Genomic DNA, 19642 nt, shown 5'->3' with positions numbered 1-19642 from the left:
TAGGTTTTGTTTTCTTTCCTTCCTCTTCCCACTGGGTCCTTCCAACACAATGAATGAAGGAAATATCATTCATGTAAGCAGACTATCAAGAGATTGCCATTAGACTGTTTAATACTGCTACTTTTATGTAGAACCCAAGGAATGCCTTCCCATATTTTAGCCAAAACAACTGGTTATGCCTCCCTTGCAACAAGCACTACAATGAATGTGATTGTCAATGTGAATAGCTTAGAACACTACAAAGGGTTAAGCTAACTGAATGCCTTGAAAGTATTATCCACTGGTGAGATGGTAAACTTTATTCAGTATTATTTATAGTTGCACTTGACTGAAGTTCTGTGAGGCTTGAGCATTCGTACACCTCACCTGCCTTGGCAAGCCTATTTTTTGTGACATGGCAGCATGGATATAATACTGTGCATTGAAAGCATTCTTTTTTAGAGTTTAATCCCCTACCCCAAAAGGAATGCCAATTAAGTTGTATTAACTGTGTCATCAACTTATCCTAGTACCTCAGTGTTCATTCTCATACCTGTGTATCTTCTTCTTTTTTTTTTTTATAAATTTATTTTATTTATTTATTTTTGGCGGCGTTGGGTCTTCGTTGTTGCATGCGGGCTTTCTCTACTTGCGGTGAGCGGGGGCTACTCTTTCTTGTGGTGCACGGGCTTCTCATTGCGGTGGCTTCTCTTGTTGGCGAGCACGGGCTCTAGGTACGCGGGCTTCAGTAGTTGTGGCACGTGGGCTTCAGTAGTTGCAGCTCACAGGCTCTAGAGAGCTGGCTCAGTAGTTGTGGCGCACGGGCTTAGTTGCTCCGTGGCATGTGGGATCTTCCCGGACCAGGGCTCGAACCTGTGTCCCCTGCGCTGGCAGGCGGATCCTTAACCACTGCACATCTTCTTAAAAGAAATAGCTGTTATTAATGCCTTTTTGTTTTCCATTGAGTGTACACTACTGAATAAGTGTAAGAGTTTTATGTTTACCATGTAAGTCTTCCAACACTAAGGATATTTTGAATAATCAGTCATGATGGCAATTTCTGTATAAAAGAGCCTTAAATGGAACACTGTTTTTGAGATCAAACTCCCCACCCTCACAAAAATGGCCAGGTTGCAATAAAAATTGTGGCATATTACAAAAAGAAAAATACACACACACACACACACACACACACACACACACACAGAGTTAGCTGGGGTTCTTCTCCCTAGACTAATGTTGGCATACCAGACATCTGAGACTGTTCTGTGCCAGATTTCCTCTGTAATAAATGATATGGACAGGACTTTTGATGACCATGTGAAATGAAACTGCACTCTTTAACAAGCAGCTGCTTATATAAACCTTTTGTTTCTCAAATATAAAATTCATCAATTTCCAAACACACACTGACCTGGGTACACTCATGTGTGTAACACTGACAGGTGTTCAAGATCAATTTACCTTAGGAATTCTGTTTTTAGGATTGTATAATTCTATGTATAAAACACTAAGTTTAATTAAATAAGCAAATGGATACTCAGATATTTAAATAGAAAAATGTATTGCTTTTCACTGGAAGGTGAGATTGGAAATGATTTTGCTTTCGCCCTCACCTTCCCTCATGGAGTTTCTTACACCGAGCCTGTATCATTCTGGGGAAGAAGCTATTCTTATTTTTAGAAAAAAATTACCTTCCCCCATATCCCACTTCCTATATATACCATGTGGCATCACTACCCTCTGCCCACACTGTGTCAGAAGGCACCACCATGCTCTCCCAACACCAGGTTCAAAGCCTCAGCTTATTCTGAGGCAGTTACCTTTGTCCGGACACTTACCCAGGTGGCTGTCAAGGCTTATCCAGCCACATTGCTCCTTGGCAGTGGTTTCCTTTCATTTCCCAAGGCTACTCCTCCCCTAATTTACTTCACCACTTCCAATTATCTTTTAGTTTTAATTCACCATATAAAAGTCTGTCAGCTCACTCTTCCTAAAGTAAGCCCCCTGAAGGTCCCTTCCTTAACTGAAATGGTTCCCTGAGGGGCCCCTACATACTCCTACTCTAGTATTCAAGGTCTCTATTGTAATCCTGTCTTTTTGTTCTCATCACTGCTTTTCTTAAACCCTACTCTTCAAGCGAAGGGCAACTGACTTTTCTCTGACCAAGCAAGTGTAGACCAGTGGTTCTCAAACTTCAGCACATCACAACCACCTGGAGGGCTTGTTAAAACCCAGATTTCTGGGATCAACTCCCAGAGTTTCTGGTTCAGTAGGTCTGGAGTGGTGCCCAATAATTTGCATTTCTAACAGGTTTCCAGGTGATGCTGATGCTGATGGTCTGGGACCACACTCTGAGAACCACGTGGTATAGATTATATTGATACTTTCCTGCTCCATGACTCCATCAAGCAATTCCCTTCCCCGGCATACACAACCACCACAGCTGACATTCTTTCATTGATTGACTTCATACAGCAACCCCTCTACCTGAAGTCATATATGAATAGTGTCTTCCCCTCTCTGCAACCCAAAGAGGATGTGATATGCTGTGATACAGAAGCCCCACAGCCCTTTATTTGTAATTCTAGTGACAATATATTTGGTTTTGTATCATTATATGCGTCTCCATATCAATTAGACTAGGATTATGGGAGACTTATTGGCCTTTGGATATGGAGATGCCTAGAATAGAACTTTGCAGGTACCAAGAACTCAGTTTGATAAATATCGTATATTAATGCATATATGTGGAATCTAGAAAAATGGTACAGATGAACTGGTTTGCAAGGCAGAAATAGAGACATAGATGTAGAGAAAAACGTATGGACACCAAGGCGGGGAAAGCAGGCGGGGAGAGGCAGGGGTCATGCTGGGATGAATTGGGAGATTGGGATTCACATATATACACTAATATGTATGAAACTGATAACTAATAAAAACAAACAAACAAAAAAAGAACTCAGTTTGAAACTTGCTGAATTTAACTAGTAGCATTTCAAATGGGTCTTGTTTTTCATTCTACTACACACTTCACACTGTAAGCCCTCAAACAGTAGCTAATGATAACAATGACATGCAAAGAACACAAGTTCCCATGGCAAAAGGCAACAGGAACACAGCACTCAACACAGTCAAGTTACAAAGGCAGGAACCAAAAGGAAGAGGAGGGTGAAGGAGAAAGAAGGGAGATGGAGGAGGAAGAAGGAAGAAAATCCTGCTATTTGCAACAACTTGGATGAAACTGAAGGGCATTATGCTAAGTGAAATAAACACTGTATGCTATCACTTATATGTGAAATCTTAAAAAGGAAGGAGGAAGAAGACAAAAGAAGGCTAAAGCCTGGGAGGAAATCCAGTAGCTGTACTTTCTAGGCCTCTTCCCCTTGGGGGTGAGCAAGCAGCCTATGGAAAAGGACTGTAATAGGTCTGTGTTACAGTAGCACCCAGCACAGAGAAGGGTTTGACATATATAGTCTCGATAGTACCAGACTGTGTCTCTCTCTGCCCCACCAGTATTCTAACAACAAGGGATTGGATCTGTAATATTTGTATTTCCAGCACCTACACAGTGCTTAGAATGTAATACACCCTCAATATTTGTTTTCTTAATTGGCATGAGAGTGGAAAGAATGGTGTGGCTATGAATAACACTTTGAGGACAGAAGCAGAACTTGCTAACCAGAATGTGGAATTAAAGGAAGAACTCTAGTACTATGAACAGAAAAAGGAAAGTCTGGAAGAGGGGCTGAGTTTGGGGAAAGAAGTTTAAAAGAAAGATATGTGGCACTTACTACTCACCAAACTATATACTAGATACTTCAAGAACTGCAAAGATGCAAATTGCTCTCAGAAGCTACAGTCCAGTAGAGGGAATGTATGTATACAACTATAGTGGAAAAAAAAAGAGAGAGAGAGAGAGAGAGAAATGCTGTAAAAGGGACACTTATGAAGTGTTGTGGATGTGCAGAAGAGAGAAAAGCATATTTCCAGAAGCGCAGGGTTAGGGTTAAAACAATAAAGCATTACCGCAAGGACAGAAAGAGGAAGGTGGCCAAAGGTAGAATGTTAAAGAAAACACAGATACTGAAGAGGGAGGAGACTAAAAATGGGAATAGGAAGACTGGGAGTGTGTGAGAGAAGAAGGGAAGACAGTTTGAAGGAGATCCAGACTATCAAATGCCATAAAGTAGTAAATACGTGCCAAAAAGCCCTAACTGTTGTTACCATCCAAAGCCCAGTTCAGGTTCTATCTACTCTCAAACCGCTCAGATTCCTCCAGGCTCCAATTAATTTTGCCTCTCCATAAATTACCATTGTGCTATTAGGATACACGTGCACAGACAAGAACCATGTATTATTATTTTTTAATTGAAGTATAGTTGATTCCCAATGTTGTGTTAGTTTCCGGTGTACAACAAAGTGATTCGGTTATACATATATATAACAGTTTGCATTTGCTAATCCCAAACTCCCAATCCATCCCGCCCCCATGGCACCCACAAGTTTGTTCTCTATGTCTGTGAGTCTGTTTCTGCTTCATAGATAGGTTCATTTGTGTCTTTTTTTAGATTCCACATATAAGCAATATCATATGGTATTTGTCTTTCTCTGTCTGGCTTACTTCACTTCGTATGATAATCTCTAGGTCCATCCATGTTGCTGCAAATGGCATTATTTCATTCTTTTTTATGGCTGAGTAGTATTCCATTGTGTATATGTATGTATGTATGTATGTGTATATATATATATATATATATATATATATATATATATATACACCACATCTTCATTATCCATTCATCTGTTGATGGGCATTCGGTTGTTTCCATGTCTTGGCTATTGTAAATAGCGCTGCTATGAACATAGGTGTGCATGTATCTTTTTGAGTTATAGTTTTGTCCAGATATATGCCCAGAAGTAGGATTGCTGAATCATATGGTAATTCTATTTTTAGTTTTTTAAAGAACCTCCATACAGTTCTCCACAGTGGCTGCACCAACTTACATTCCCCCCAACAGTGCAGGAGGGTTCCCTTTTCTCCACATCCTCTCCAGCAAGAACCATGTATTCTTAAACTCAGTACCTTTGTGGACATAACACAGTATCTTGGACATATAGATTATAATACACTCAACCGAATATAACTATACTAAAATCTTTTCCGGACTTTATTTATAGATAATGATGGCTTACTTTCTATGGCACATCAGTGAAAACCACATCTCAGGGAGATTGGGTTGTATCATCTGTTTAAATGGCCACAACTTCTCTTTTATTCAATTTGTTGGGCACCAACTATGGATCAGACATGCTGTACAGAAGCTCCTTACAGGAAGAGCTTATAGAAGAGAACAGGTAGGTGAATTAACCACATGTGAGAAATGCAAAAACATATATGTGAGGGCTCCCCTGGTGGTGCAGTGGTTGAGAGTCCGCCTGCCTGATGCAGGGGGCATGGGATCGTGCCCCGGTCCGGGAAGATCCCACATGCCGCGAAGCGGCTGGGCCCATGAGCCATGGCCGCTGAGCCTGCGCATCCGGAGCCTGTGCTCCGCAACGGGAGAGGCCATGACAGTGAGAGGCCCGCGTACCGTGAAAAAAAAAAAAAAGGTATATGTGAGGTGTTTTACAGGCCCAGAAGAGGTAGAAACTACCTATGTCTGGGAAAAGGGGGAAACTACTTGGGGAAGAGGCTTCATGGCAATCTTATTTGAACAGAGTGATTTTCTCCAAGCACTCTTGAGTAATTCAGTTATCTCTGTTATATTGTAAAAAAAAAGCATGTTATTGATGGAAAATGGTCTTTCTGAAAAGTATGAAAGGTACTACAAAAGTTCATTTGCTGTGTGCACTCAAGCTCTATTGGCCTCCAGCATGTCACTTAACAGACCTAACAGTTACCAACTCCTCATTACCTTTGTAAAACAGACCAGCTGATGCCTACAGTACAAAATGTTTCTGGCTAATAGGTAACTGTTTTAGTTCAGCTTCACACTTCTGCTCACTTAAATTGAGCTGCATGCCTGGCATCCAGAAGTCACTTGCATTTCTTCCCCAAAACTACTGATATTTGTCCACTCCTCTTGTGGTAACCATGATATGGTTTCCAACTAAACAGTATATAAGCCAATTAAAAGAAGGTTATAGTTCTGTGAAAATTAGGTTGGATGCTATGGCAAGATTCAATAAAAATGATGTCACTTTAAAAATGTGGCTGTCAAATTAGATCTGAGTTAGATAATATTAAAAGGAGGAAAATATCTGCTAAAATCTATAATCCTGCACTAAATGGTTTCATAAATTGTCTAAATTATTGCTCCACTTTCAAGAAATCAAAACTGGACCTACTGCACAGACAGGACGGATTCCTACAAGAGAGATGACACAGAACTTCAGTCAGCTGATCCATACTCAAAATAAAGCCTTGGCCCTACATCAAAATACTGGCAAGGAAACATGCTTTATGGCAAAATATTTCTGTTGTACGTGCATTCTTATCACTCAGAACTTTAATAATTTTAAAAATTAACTTTCCAATAATTGACTTCAATCCACCAAATAAGGGGGTTCCCACCAGAAACACCTTGCCAACACTTACTAAAGTCTCTGTACAAAGGCCACCTCTTTCAGAAAACTCCAGGAGTATTAACTGCCTCTTCAAAATAGCCTCAACTGGTGCTAGACTGCTATTGGTTTGAACCTCAAACCACTTTTAAAAACCAAATTCGTTATGGATAATGAAAATTCTATTAACATTTTTTCTTTTGATCTTGATGTTCAGAAAGTAAAACTAAATGACCTCAGTAAATTACTGCAGAAATAAATCTTACAAAGATAACATATGAGAGAAATGGTAGTTGTCCAAAAGGATCCGTGAAAATTCAAGGTAAACAATTTAAGGAAAGATAACATTTCGACCTTGGTGGAGGAGAAATAAGTAAGAAATAAGTCAATGTATTTGAAAACAAAGAGGAAAATATAAATATGAACCAATATTAACAAAAATCCAAGTATCACAAATGCTAGACTGGTTCTGAAAAGGAGAATGATATTTGCAACTCAATTTTAACATTAATGAAACATCAACTATGTAATCACCCAATGCCACGTTTTGTTACGTATAAAGGAATCATTCAGGGACTTCCCTGGTGGTCCAGTGGTAAAGAATCCGCCTTCCAATGCAGGGGACGTGGGTTCGACCCCTGGTCTGGGAACTAAGATCCCACATGCCGTGGGGCAACTAAGCCCACGTGCCACAGCATGCCACAACTACTGAGCTCGCACACCTCAACTAGAGAGCCCACATGCCACAAACTACAGAGCCTACGCACTCTGGAGCCCACGTGCTCTGGAGCCCACGCGCCCTGGAGCCCACGCGCCCTGGAGCCCACGCGCCAAAACCAGAGAAGAGAAAACCCACATGCCACAACTAGAGAGAAACCTGAGCATCGCAACTAGAGAGAAGCCCACGCACCACAACTAAGAGCCCACCCGCCACAACAAAAAGATCCCGCATGCCACAACTAAGACCCAGTGCAGCCAAATAAATAAATAGATAAAAATTTAAAAAATAAAGGAATCATTCATGAAACCAGGAAGTACATATCATAGTCTTCGTTCTTAAAGTAGTGTTAAATTAATGAAACAAGGAGGCTATTAGACTGAGATGGCTCTAATGCCTTGGTGGCCTTTGTAGGCAAAACCTAAGCCTGTAAACGCCTCAAGTTTATGAAATCGAAACCTAGGGACAGCCAATCACAAACAGCCAACTAGGCTTTAAGCTATAGGCAATCAAATAATTTCCTTTCTTTGCCACCACACCTTCTCTGTATAAAACTTTTCCCTGGCTCCTGTCAGCCAAGGACTCCTAACACTCCCTGCTTGGCACTGTCCAGTTCAAATTGATTTTTTCTCTCAAAAATTTTAACATGCCTCAGTTTATGTTTTAACAGCATCTTACAATTCAATTGTGAAAACCCAAATTAATACATGAAAACTCTGTGCCCGGACATAAGGGTAATATAGGTGTTCAATAAACTTACTGGTTCCATTAAGAGTTAAACATTTCAAGATCCTAGTTAATACATCAAGCCAACAGGGCAAGATCAACTGATTCAGATGCATGATTACCAAATGAACTATACTGATCACAGTGGCTATAAATGTTCAAAGAAAAGAGTGCTTGTTTTAGAGTGGGGAGGTTGTGTTTCACACAAGAAAGAGGATTTGAACTAGGTCTAGAAAAATGGGAGGGGTTACAGTTAACTGAGCAAGAGGGGTGGGCATATTCCAGCAAAACTGGACTAAAAACACTTGAGGATTACTATGAATGATGATAGTAATATTGTATAACTTGCAAAGTGCTCTTATGTTTACCACTTCAGTGACTGGGTATCGCAACAATGCAGTGAATTAATTCACATCCCAGAGATCCATACACTTGAAATGCGATAGAAAATGATATCTGGTCAAAACTCCACATTCTAAAAGAGAAGAAACCTGGGTACAGTTAGATTCCATAGGTTTTTTAATGCAAAGCTAAGAAACTTGGATTTCAATCTGTAAACACTGGGAACTTATACAAGTCTTATTACACATTTTTTTTTTAAACAGGGACTTAATGAAAAAACTACTTGAGTTAGAATATTGGCAAACACAAGTCAAGGAAAATGGAACATTCATCATCCATTTATTCATTCATTCCACAAATGTTTACTGAATAAGTACTCTATGCCAGGGGTCCCCAAGCCCCTGGTCCACGGCCTGTTAGGAACTGGGCCACACAGCAGGAGGTGCGTGGCGGGCAAGCGAGCGAAGCCGCCCCCCATCGCTTGCATTACACATTACCACCTCAACCATCCCCCACATCGCTCACACTACCGCCTGAACCATCCCCCCACCCCGCCCATGGAAAAACTGTCTTCCACGAAACTGGTCCCTGGTGCCAAAAAGGTTGTGGACCACTGCTCTATGCCAGTCACTATACCAGATGTTAGCAATACAGTAGTGAACAAAACAGACCGGGCCCTGCTCTCATAGAGTTTGAAATCATAAAGAGGAGCAAAAAATTCCAGTAGAACAAAGTATTTCAAATAAAATCTGGTGGCCTATCGGGTTTTCAAATGTGATAACATAATAACAACAGTTAAAATAAACAGCACTTTTGTGCTAAGCACTGATCTGCTAGCAGCTTCATTTACATTAATTTGTTTCATCCTCACAAGAACCCTTTATGGTCCTTTACTACCAGAAACTTCATTTTACCAATAAGGAGACTAAGAACCAGTAAATGGCAGAACTGGATCAAACCCAGGCAGTCAAGCTCCAGAATCCCCATACTTAGCCATTATGCTACATCCTAAGCCACAGGGCTTAAAACCATGCTTTTGGAGCACGTCCATACATTGGCGCGATGTTAAGTATTTTTATATACGTTATCACATTTAATCCTAATGCTTTTAAAAGAAAACAGTTCCAAAGTCATTAGTACCTTGTCCTTGGTCACACAGCTAGGAAGTATCAAGGCCAGAATCAAACCAAGGATTTTTCCAACCCCCAAAGGCATATTTTTACCTATGACATTATTTTACAAGACAATAGTTGCCTGTAAGCCTCACTGAATGCATCCTAAGTAGAAAAATGGAGTGGGAAAACCAAAAATGCGATGAACAGGTCTATCCATAAAATTTGTAAAAATAAATGAATTTAGCAAGCTTAAGACTAAATGGAGTGTTCAAATCGAAAAACAATAAATGCTGGAGAGGGTGTGGAGAAAAGGGAACCCTCCTGCACTGTTGATGGGAATGTAAATTGATACAGCCACTATGGAGAACAGTATGGAGGTTCCTTATAAAACTAAAAATAGAACTACCACATGACCCAGCAATCCTACTACTGGGCATATACACTGAGAAAACCATAATTCAAGAAGAGTCATGTACCACAATGTTCACTGCAGCACTATTTACAGTAGCCAGGACATGAAGCAATCTAAGTGTCCACTGACAGATGAATGGGTAAAGAAGATGGGGCACATATATACAATGGAATATTACTCAGCCTTAAGAAGAAATGAAATTGATTTATTTGTAGTGAGGTGGATGAACCTAGAGTCTGTCATACAGAGTGAAGTAAGTCAGAAAGAGAAAAACAAATACCATGTGCTAACACATATATATGGAATCTAAAAAAAAAAAAAAAGGTTCTGATGAACCTAGGGGCAGGACAGGAATAAAGATGCAGACGTAGAGAATGGACTTGAGGACACGGGGAGGGGGAAGGGTAAGCTGGGACGAAGTGAGAGAGTGGCATGGACATATATGCACTACCAAACGTAAAATAGATAGCTAGTGGGAAGCAGCTGCATAGCACAGGGAGATCAGCTCAGTGCTTTGTGATCCCCTAGAGGGGTGGGATAGGGAGGGTGGGAGGGAGATGCAAGAGGGAGGGGATATGGGCATACATGTATACATATAGCTGATTCACTTTGTTATACAGCAGAAACTAACACAACATTGTAAAGCAATTATACTCCAATAAAGATGTCAAATAAATAAATGGAGTGTTCCATGTGCAGAGTGAAGAAGATGCGTGTGTTAACACTACTCTGCAGTAAGTCCATGGATGTCCCACCACCAATCCTTTCCAGGGTCTTATCATTTTTACTAAGAACCCTTATTTCACTATCCAAGCCAACCAACTACAGAAAGCTAAATACATAGCAAACTCTGAGATGTTAATCACTTATTCCATTAAAGTTTGTATATTTGCTAGTTCATCCATTAAAAAGTGTCCCCCTCAAATCTCCAGAGCCTAACTATAATTGCTAATTTTTCCTGCTTTACTAGAGATTATATGAAAAACCTGACTGTTAACAGCAGAGTCATCCTTAGAGTACAACGAATTGGGCCATTTACCCTAGCCCCAAACCTTGGGAAGCCCCTTGGAGCTGTTACAGGAACCAGAAAGGCGGTCTTGCAAAGAATCAGCACCAGGACAAAAAATTAAATTGGAAAAAAAAAAAATCAGATCAGCACAGAATCTCCTCTTGAGCCTTTTTTCATTATGACTAAAACAGAGTAGCATTTGTCTTCCAACTTGCAATGTCTTGCGTACCAACCATTGAATTTTAAAGCTTATTTAACCACTTTCACAGCATAAAATATAAAAGGGGAAAAGTAAAACAGTAAGAAGCAGAGATGCGATTTAGGAGTGGGCTTAACATATCATTTAATAAAAGACGATTCATTCATTCAACAAATATTTATTCAGCACTTACTGAGGCTGGAAATACAGTCGTTAGCATTCTTCTACATCCCAACATATCCTATTTTTACACCAGCCAGAAGCTGGGCAGAACACCCTTCAGGGCCCCCACGTATAAAATGGAGCTAATAACTATTCTCCCAGAAATGTAATGGATTAAATGTGGCACACCAACCTTTCAAGTGTTCTGTGCTCAAATAAAATAACACAGTTTAAAGACCAAAAGGTTTTTGGAAGACCATGGTTTAAAAACAAAAAAAAGGGCTTCCCTGGTGGTGCAGTGGTTGGGAGTCCGCCTGCCGAGGCAGGGGACGCGGGTTCGTGCCCCGGAGCGGCTGGGCTCGTGGGCCATGGCCGCTGGGCCTGCGCGTCAGGAGCCCGTGCTCCGCAACGAGAGGGGCCACAGCAGTGAGAGGCCTGCGTACCGCAAAAAAAAAAAAAAAAAAAAAAGCCTAGAAAGTTAAAGATATGTATAGTAAGCTAATGTTTATCCCTGGACAGGAAGCTGCCTTAAACAACTCTGTATCCCTCAAGGTATTTGGCATACTGCCCTTCATTTAAGAAGAGTTCAGTAAATACATGTGATTATTTTTTTCTTTCCCTCTCAGGTATGTTGTACTGCAGTTATTTTAATAATCTGGCAAAGGAGAAAGAATGCACAAAAGGAACTAATATTTACTGCTGCCTATTACACACCAACTACTGTGTTGGGCACCTCATCTATGTTATTTCATTTAATTTTCACAGCCACCTTGTGAGCTATTAAACCACCAAACCAGGAGTGGATTTTCATTTTCCAAGAATCAGATCATAACAAATTCAAACTAAAAAAAAAGAAAATGAGCAATGGACCTTACATTTGGCAGCATTTGCTCATTTCATGTTAAAGGGAAAGAATCGAGTGAACCCTACAAGAGTATTTAAAAAAAAAACTTTATTAACCTGAAAAGAAAATGTACACAGAAAAATACAAATGACCAATAAATTTTGTAAATATTTAATCTTACAAGTAATTTTTTAAATCCAACAAAAAACAATATTGCAGACCAGAATGGCCAAAATAATAAACATTTTTAACTTGCAACCTTTCCTTCAGGTGAATCAGCAGTGTTCCCTCTACACCCTTCACAGGTATGGCACACTCCCATCAGTGTCACCTATCAATCACCCCCGGTGATCCTCAAGGGGGGGATATAAGACTAGTGTTCCAGGGACTTCCCTAGTGGTCCAGTGGGTAAGACTCCGCACTCCCAATGCAGGGGGACTGGGTTCGATCCCTGGTTGGGGAACTAGATCCCACATGCATGCCGCAATTAACAAGTCCACACACCGCAACAAATATCCCGCACAGCCTAAATAAATATTTTACAAAAAAAAAAGACTAGTGTCCTAAGAAAAGGATCAAAGATATACACAAGGATTCACTTTAAAAAACATTCGGGGGGGCTTCCCTGGTGGCGCAGTGGTTAAGAATCCGGCTGCCAATGCAGGGGACATGGGTTCATGCCCCGGTCCGGGAAGATCCCACATGCCGCAGAGCGGCTAGGCCCGTGAGCCACAAACTACTCAGCCTGCGCGTCTGGAGCCTGTGCTCCGCAACGGGAGAGGCCACGACAGTGAGAGGCCCGTGCACCGCGATGAAGAGTGGCCCCCGCTCGCTGCAGCTGGAGAAAACCCTCGTACAGAAACGAAGACCCAACACTGCCAAAAATAAATATAAAATAAATAAATAAAATTTAAAAAAAAAAAAAAAAACATTCGGGGGCTTCCCTGGTGGCGCAGTGGTTGAGAGTCCGCCTGCCGATGCAGGGGAGGCGGGTTCGTGCCCCGCTCTGGGAGGATCCCACGTGCTGCGGGAATGGCTGGGCCCGTGAGCCGTGGCCGCTGGGCCTGCGTGTCTGGAGCCTGTGCTCCGCAACGGGAGGGGCCGCAACAGTGAGAGGCCCGTGTACCACTGAAAAAAAAAAAAAAAAAAAAAAAATTCGGGAATTCCCTGGCGGTCCAGTGATTAGGACGCTGCGCTTTCACTGCGGAGGGAGCAGGTTCAATCCCTGGTCGGGGAACTAAGATCACAAGCCACGTGGTGTGGCCAAAAATTAAAATGAAAATTTAAAAAAAAGGACACTCTTTGCCATGATGTCTACAACAGAGAAAAATGAGAAACCACATGTAGTATAAGGCACTGTAGTTCTGCTTTAAAATGGCTAACCAGACACATGCGTTTACCTTTCCTCCCACACTAAAACCCCCTGAAATAGGCAAAAGAAATATAAAAATAAACCCAGAGCAGCCCTGAGAATATAGGAGGGCTCACAGCAGACAGATCTCTGAGGAATTCCAAGGAGCCATGAAGCAGGTTGAGATCGGGACTAAGAAAAGAAATGGCTTAATAGTAAACCACATAACTGAAGAGCTGTGAAACACCTCTACCTGTGCCCACTCCCCACCTTCTTTCAGTAGGACTGATGCCAGCATTTACCCAGTCCTGGCTCTCCAAAATGATAGTTCAGACGAGGAATACTCCTCAGTAACACTGAGGCCAGAGAAGTAGGGAAAGATGTCAATTAACTGCAGTTTCCATGAGGAATAGGGAGTCCCACCAACCCGAGAGCTAGCAACCCACACAGTCTGCAGTAGACACTGCGTTCCACACAAAGGAGACAGCACAAGCAAAGATACCAAGTTTGAAACAATTTTATGGAGAACTCTACATGCTGGAGAGCGCAGTGTTTGAGGCAAACAAGAAAAAGACGTGCGGCTGGAGAGGTAGGCAGGCAGAGAACACACCAAGGAGAGCCTGATGAGCCAGATAAAAGGAGATCAGACTTTCTCCTAACTTTCTCCTTCTCTTGTCAGCAACAGAGCACCACTGCAGGCTTTCAAGCAGATCAGTTTCATAATCAAAATCACGTTTCATATCATACTAGCAACTGTAGATAATATATCTGAGTTGGATAAGACCCAACTATCCACCTTAGGAGCCTCAGTGGATGGTGGGACCATTAACAGAGTTTTGTTTTGTTTTTTTAATTAAGGAGGAAGAGCAAGTTTGAGGAAAGTATGCTGTACTTCATATTAGACATCCTGAGTATAAGGTTCCTGTAGAATAGTCAGGTGTAGCTTTCCAGCAGGTTATTAAGAATGAGTCTGAAGGCATATAGTGAAAAAACAGGAAAGAATTTAGAAATACATCTGCATGTAAGTAGAACTGAAACTGTGGGTGTAATTGAGACAATGACCTAGGATAATACTTGGCCAAGAAGTCAAGCCCAGGTAACAGTAGTGTGTAAGGAGTAAGTGGATCGAGACAAGCCCACAGAGAATGCAGAGAAAAAAGTATAAGAGAAAGACATGGAGAACAAGGATGCAAAGGAAACACACTGCTTCAAGGAGACAGTGACTAACAGTGTCAGGTGCAACAGAAATGTCAAGTAAAATTAGGACTGAATGAATCCACTAGACGCAACAAACAAGACGTTACGGGAGATCTCAGCAAAAACAGTTTAAGTAATGTGAGACTGGGAAGTCAGAGATGGAGCTGAAGTGTGAGAAGTGGATGAGAAATGGATAGAGTATGTATAGACCACACCCAGATGTTTACAGAAGAAGGGGAAGAGAGGTTAGGTAGCTAAGAGAGGAGTGGACAACTGGTTCAGGGAAGATTTTCTAGGACGAGAACCTTAGGAATAAGATAATGGGCAGAGAAAAATTTAAAAATCAAAAGGGAGACTCTGAGAGTCTATCCGCAACAGTGAGAGGCCCGTGTACCGCAAAAAAAAAAAAAAAGCAGGATAACTAACAACAAATCCACATCTAGAGGTATCGCAAAGAAACTGCAAAAAGTCAAAAACAAGGAAAGAATCTTAAAGGTAGCCCAAAAGAAAAGATAATTACTTACCTACAAAGAAATTATACCTGAACTGACTAAAGGCTTCTCATTAACAAACAAAACTTGTCAAAAGACAAGAGAATAACATTATCAATTGTCAACATAAATTCTGTACCCAGCTCAACAATCATTCAAGAGAAAAAGTGAAGTAAAGACACTTTCAGAAACACCAAGACCATGTTTACTACTAATAGGCCTTTAGTGAAAGAACTACTTAAGAACATTCTTTATAAAGAAGAAAACTAAACCCAAAAGGAAGAAATGGGGTGAATAAAGAATGGTGAGCAAAGAAAATTGAAAACATGTTGATGATTAAATATTCACTATTTTACAAACTTAAGGTGGTTTCAACAAGGCAAGGCCAAAGCATAAATAACTAACATGGAAGAGGGGATAAGGGTTAAAAAGTAAGCCATTCTAAAATCTCTGTCTTATTTGGGAGGATAGGAATAATAATTAAGCTTTGACTTAGTTAAATGTGCATGTTAAAATTTTAAGGGTAACCAAACTTCTGCCTTCCATCCTGGAATAAGAAAGCTAGAAGGAACAGAGCTGCCTGCCCTTACAATAAAAAAGAGCTGTACTAATTTCAAATTCATGTCTTTCTTGAAAGCCATCAGAGAACAACCAACTGGCTCAAAATCTTCCGAGAGAAAGGGCCTGCAAGGAGAGAGGAGACAACCTTGTGCTCACCTAGGGTAGACTGTAAGTGGCCACTGACAAGAGGAGTTCAGCTAGAATAAAAAGCAAATTGATAAAAGCCCGATGTGGCTTGCTGAAGGAACAGTGTGAAACCAATGGAGGTCACAGAAATTGGGGAGACCCCAGCCTCCTGCAGGATCTTCCTTCACCAACGCCACCAACCACTCACAGAAAGAGCCCTGAGGAGTGCCCACTGTGATGCAGACTTGAGGGAAGGGAACTGCAGCAGTGTCTCAGGAGCAAGATGTACACCCAGATCCTTCCCTCCCACCTACACTAGGGAAGAAAAACCTTTATCTGTGAAAGAAAGGCCAATAAGTGCTTCTACCCTTAAAGCACTGGTGAAAACTCACTGCAGCCGGAGGAAGGGGTGGGCACCCTACTCTGGGAGCGGGGCAGGACTCCACACTGAGCCCACAACAATAGCTAGGGTAGGGGCATGACCTTGGGACGTTGATGCAGGCCTAAGCCTGACGTTTAATCAGAACAAAAGACCACACCCCACCATCACTCCCCACCTCTAAGCTAACCTACTTCCAATAACAAGTAAACAGCATAATACCACTGGCAGAGGGACAGGAGGAGATCAAGAGCATGTAAGGAGACCCTAAGTCACAGTCCTGAAGGAAGACCCAATAAAATAAACCACCTCCCACCCTAATCAGAGAATTTGAAGCCTGAGGTATACTGAGAGTAACCACAGCAACAACCAAACTTAAAACCAGCCCAACTCCAAACCAGATTAACTCAAATTCCTGAAACAAAGGCCTAGCACAGGGAAAGATGTGGCCATTTACAGACATAAAAATTATGCACCTCAGCTCTTTCCCACCTAGAACCATGGAGGGTGCAAGAGAGAATTAAAAAAAGGTTCCTGCTGTGCCAGAAACCCTTAAGAAAAAGCAAAAGAATTTCACAGAGCTTAAGATCAAGAACCTGAGAAAGAAGTATGCCCAGAAGATGCTTTGAAAGGCAAGGAGGAAGCCTATCTATGAAAAAGCTAAGCACTATCACAAGGAATACAGGCAGATGTACAGAACTGAGATTTGAAGAGTGAGGATGACAAGAAAAGACAGCAACTTCTATGTACCTGCAGAGCCCAAATTGGCATTTGTCATCAGGATCAGAGATATCAGTGGCCTGAGCCCAAAGGTCCATAAAGGTGTTGCAGCTTCTCCACCTCCATCAGATCTTCAATGGCACCCACGTGAAGCTCAACAGGCTTCAATTAACATGCTGAGAATTGTGGAACCATGTATTGCATGGGGGTATCCAAACCTAAAGTCAGTAAATGAATTGATCTACAAGCATGGTTATGGCAAAATCAACAAGTGAATTGCCCTGACAGATAATGTGTTGATAGCTCTATCTCTTTGTAAATATGGCATTATCTGCATGGAGGACCTGATTCACGAGATCTATACTGTTGGAAAACGTTTCAAAGAAGCAAACAACTTCCCGTGGCCCTTCAAACTGTCTTCTCCATGAGGTGGAACAAAGAAAAAGACCACCCATTAGATGTAGAGATGCTGGCAACAGGGAAGACCAGATCAACAGGCTTATTAGAAGGATAAACTAAGGTATCTACCATGATTATTTTTGTAATCTGGTCAGTTTTTAAACAGTGACTGCTTTCAAAGTGAAAAAAATGTTTTGCACCTCAGTTTCTATTGTTCTACAAAATAAGTCAGTGTTATAATAAAAAAAAAAACACAAGGCATAACAAAAAGCAGAGAAAAAACAACACTCAGAAAAGACAAAGAACATGTCAGAACTAGACACAGAATCAGATGTTGGAAATATCTAGAATCAAAGTTAAAATACTATGAGTAACATGTTTCGAGCTCTAACCCAAAAGGGGAACAGGAAAAATCAGATTGGTAACTCAGCAGAGAGATGGAAACTATAAGAAAGAATACAATGAAAGTGCTAAAAATTTAAAATACAGTTAAGAAAAATGAAGAATGCCTTCAATGGGCTCTTTAGTAGACTCAACTCAACCAGGGAAAGAATCAGTGAACTTGAAGATGTCAGTAGCAATTACCCCGACCGAAAACACTGAGAAAAAAGAGTGAAAAACAGAACAAAACAAAACAGCACATTCAAGACGTGTGGGACAATATCAAAGGTTCTAACATACTGGTAACTGGAATCACAGAAATAGAAGAATGGGACAAAAGAAATATTTGAAGAGATAATGGCTGAAAATATTCCAAAGTTAATATAAGACATCTAACACAAATTCCAGATGATCAGAGAATAGGAAGATAAAAAAAAAAAAAAAAAAAAAGATTATCACTGCTGAGCACCAACACCACTTGAGACTGAATTCCATAAGCTCTGCCCCCACCAAACACCTCTGTCAACATGATCACCAGGTCATCAATTCAACTACACATGATGGCCACCTCACAATGCTCACTTCTATATACAAGTCTCACTCTGCATAAATGACTGGTCAAACCTAGGTCACAAGCCTGTATCCTAGCTGTAAAAGAGACTGTGGATGAGTTTTCTGGGAAAGTGGGACCTATAATATGAGAAATTACCAAAATGTAGAGAGGATACTTAAAAGTCTACTATAGCATCTAAAAATAAAATAAATAATTTTTTTAAAAGCCCTCCATCTAACTAACCAACTGTTAGTGTACGGTAGATTCTTTGGTGAAATCATTGCATCCTAGAGAGCCTTTCTGTAAGACACATATTCTTACCTCAATGTGGTAACACATTTTAAACTAGCTTCCCAATCTGAGGGACCTAAGCAGTGATGGGGGTTGGGGGTGAAGCCACATAATAAATAAGCAAACATCTTCACAAAATATTGGTTTTGCTTAATGTTAAGTAAGGTACAAAGCAGATATATACAAACACACATATGCACACACACACAAGAGCTTATTATGGAACAGAACTCAGCACTTCTATAACTCAGAACTTCTATGAATTCATGCAACAAATCATGAAAAAATTCAAGGAAATATCATTCTTATATTTGTAAACTTTGGCTTCCCCTTCATCTACCATACTGTAAATGTCGACAGAAGTTTGAGGAGTCTCACAGAGGGAGCCATTAGCACCTAGTTATACATCAACATGGATCCAATTATAACACAACTATGTCCGAGACCAATGACTAGACCTACAGGACAAGCACATCTATAGGGCGAGCAGAGAGGAAGATCCACTAGACAGGTAACTGACAAAGAAGAGAAACCACTAAACAAGGAAGAAGGCATTGACAGGAGGAGATGGGGGGGGCAGGAAAAAAGGCACCTTTCTTAAGAGAAATATTTATTGAGCATTTCCTCTGTGCCAGGCAATGCACTAGATGCTCAGGCAACAACAGGCAACACTCCATGCCTTACAGTAGAAAACTGATACCATCTGCTTATCCATTTTACCAAAGGCCCACCCCTATTTAAACTCCTGGCTTTAGTATTTCCTATGCGTACTCTCAAGTAAAAGTGAAAATGAACAGAAAAAAGCCAAATGGCCATAAAGAAAGAAAACCAAGGTCCTGGGATGTCACTGGGGTCAAAGCATCAAAGCAAGGCATGCAATATATAAATCCACGTCATTTCTTGCTATTCACCCAGCTCCATATGCTCTTAGATCCTTCTACCAGAAAACCCCTTCCCTCCACCTGACATTCTGGGCCTCCTTTAAGACTCTTCACAAATACTCAGGAATCATTATTTTCCCCAGTCCCCTTAGGTCTGCGTTAAGTGCACCTCTTCTGGCCTACAGTACCAGCACCCTGTGTTTCCATCTAAATGTGCATATCGTCCTGTTCTTTAGTCA

At 41.0% G+C, this 19642-nt stretch overlaps 1 protein-coding gene and 1 pseudogene across 3 annotated transcripts in view; one reads left to right on the top strand and one right to left on the bottom strand.

Moving 5' to 3' along the window:
* Positions 1–19642, bottom strand: part of CDKL5 (cyclin dependent kinase like 5) — a 185226-nt gene that overhangs the window by 155854 nt on the left and 9730 nt on the right. The window lies entirely within an intron of this gene.
* Positions 16679–17417, top strand: LOC116747358 (annotated as a pseudogene).

This window comes from Phocoena sinus, chromosome X (genome assembly GCF_008692025.1).
Source record: "Phocoena sinus isolate mPhoSin1 chromosome X, mPhoSin1.pri, whole genome shotgun sequence".
In the NCBI taxonomy this organism is placed as follows: domain Eukaryota; kingdom Metazoa; phylum Chordata; class Mammalia; order Artiodactyla; family Phocoenidae; genus Phocoena; species Phocoena sinus.
The sequence above is the reverse complement of the archived record's forward strand: the minus strand, read 5'-3'. Positions and strand labels throughout refer to the sequence as shown.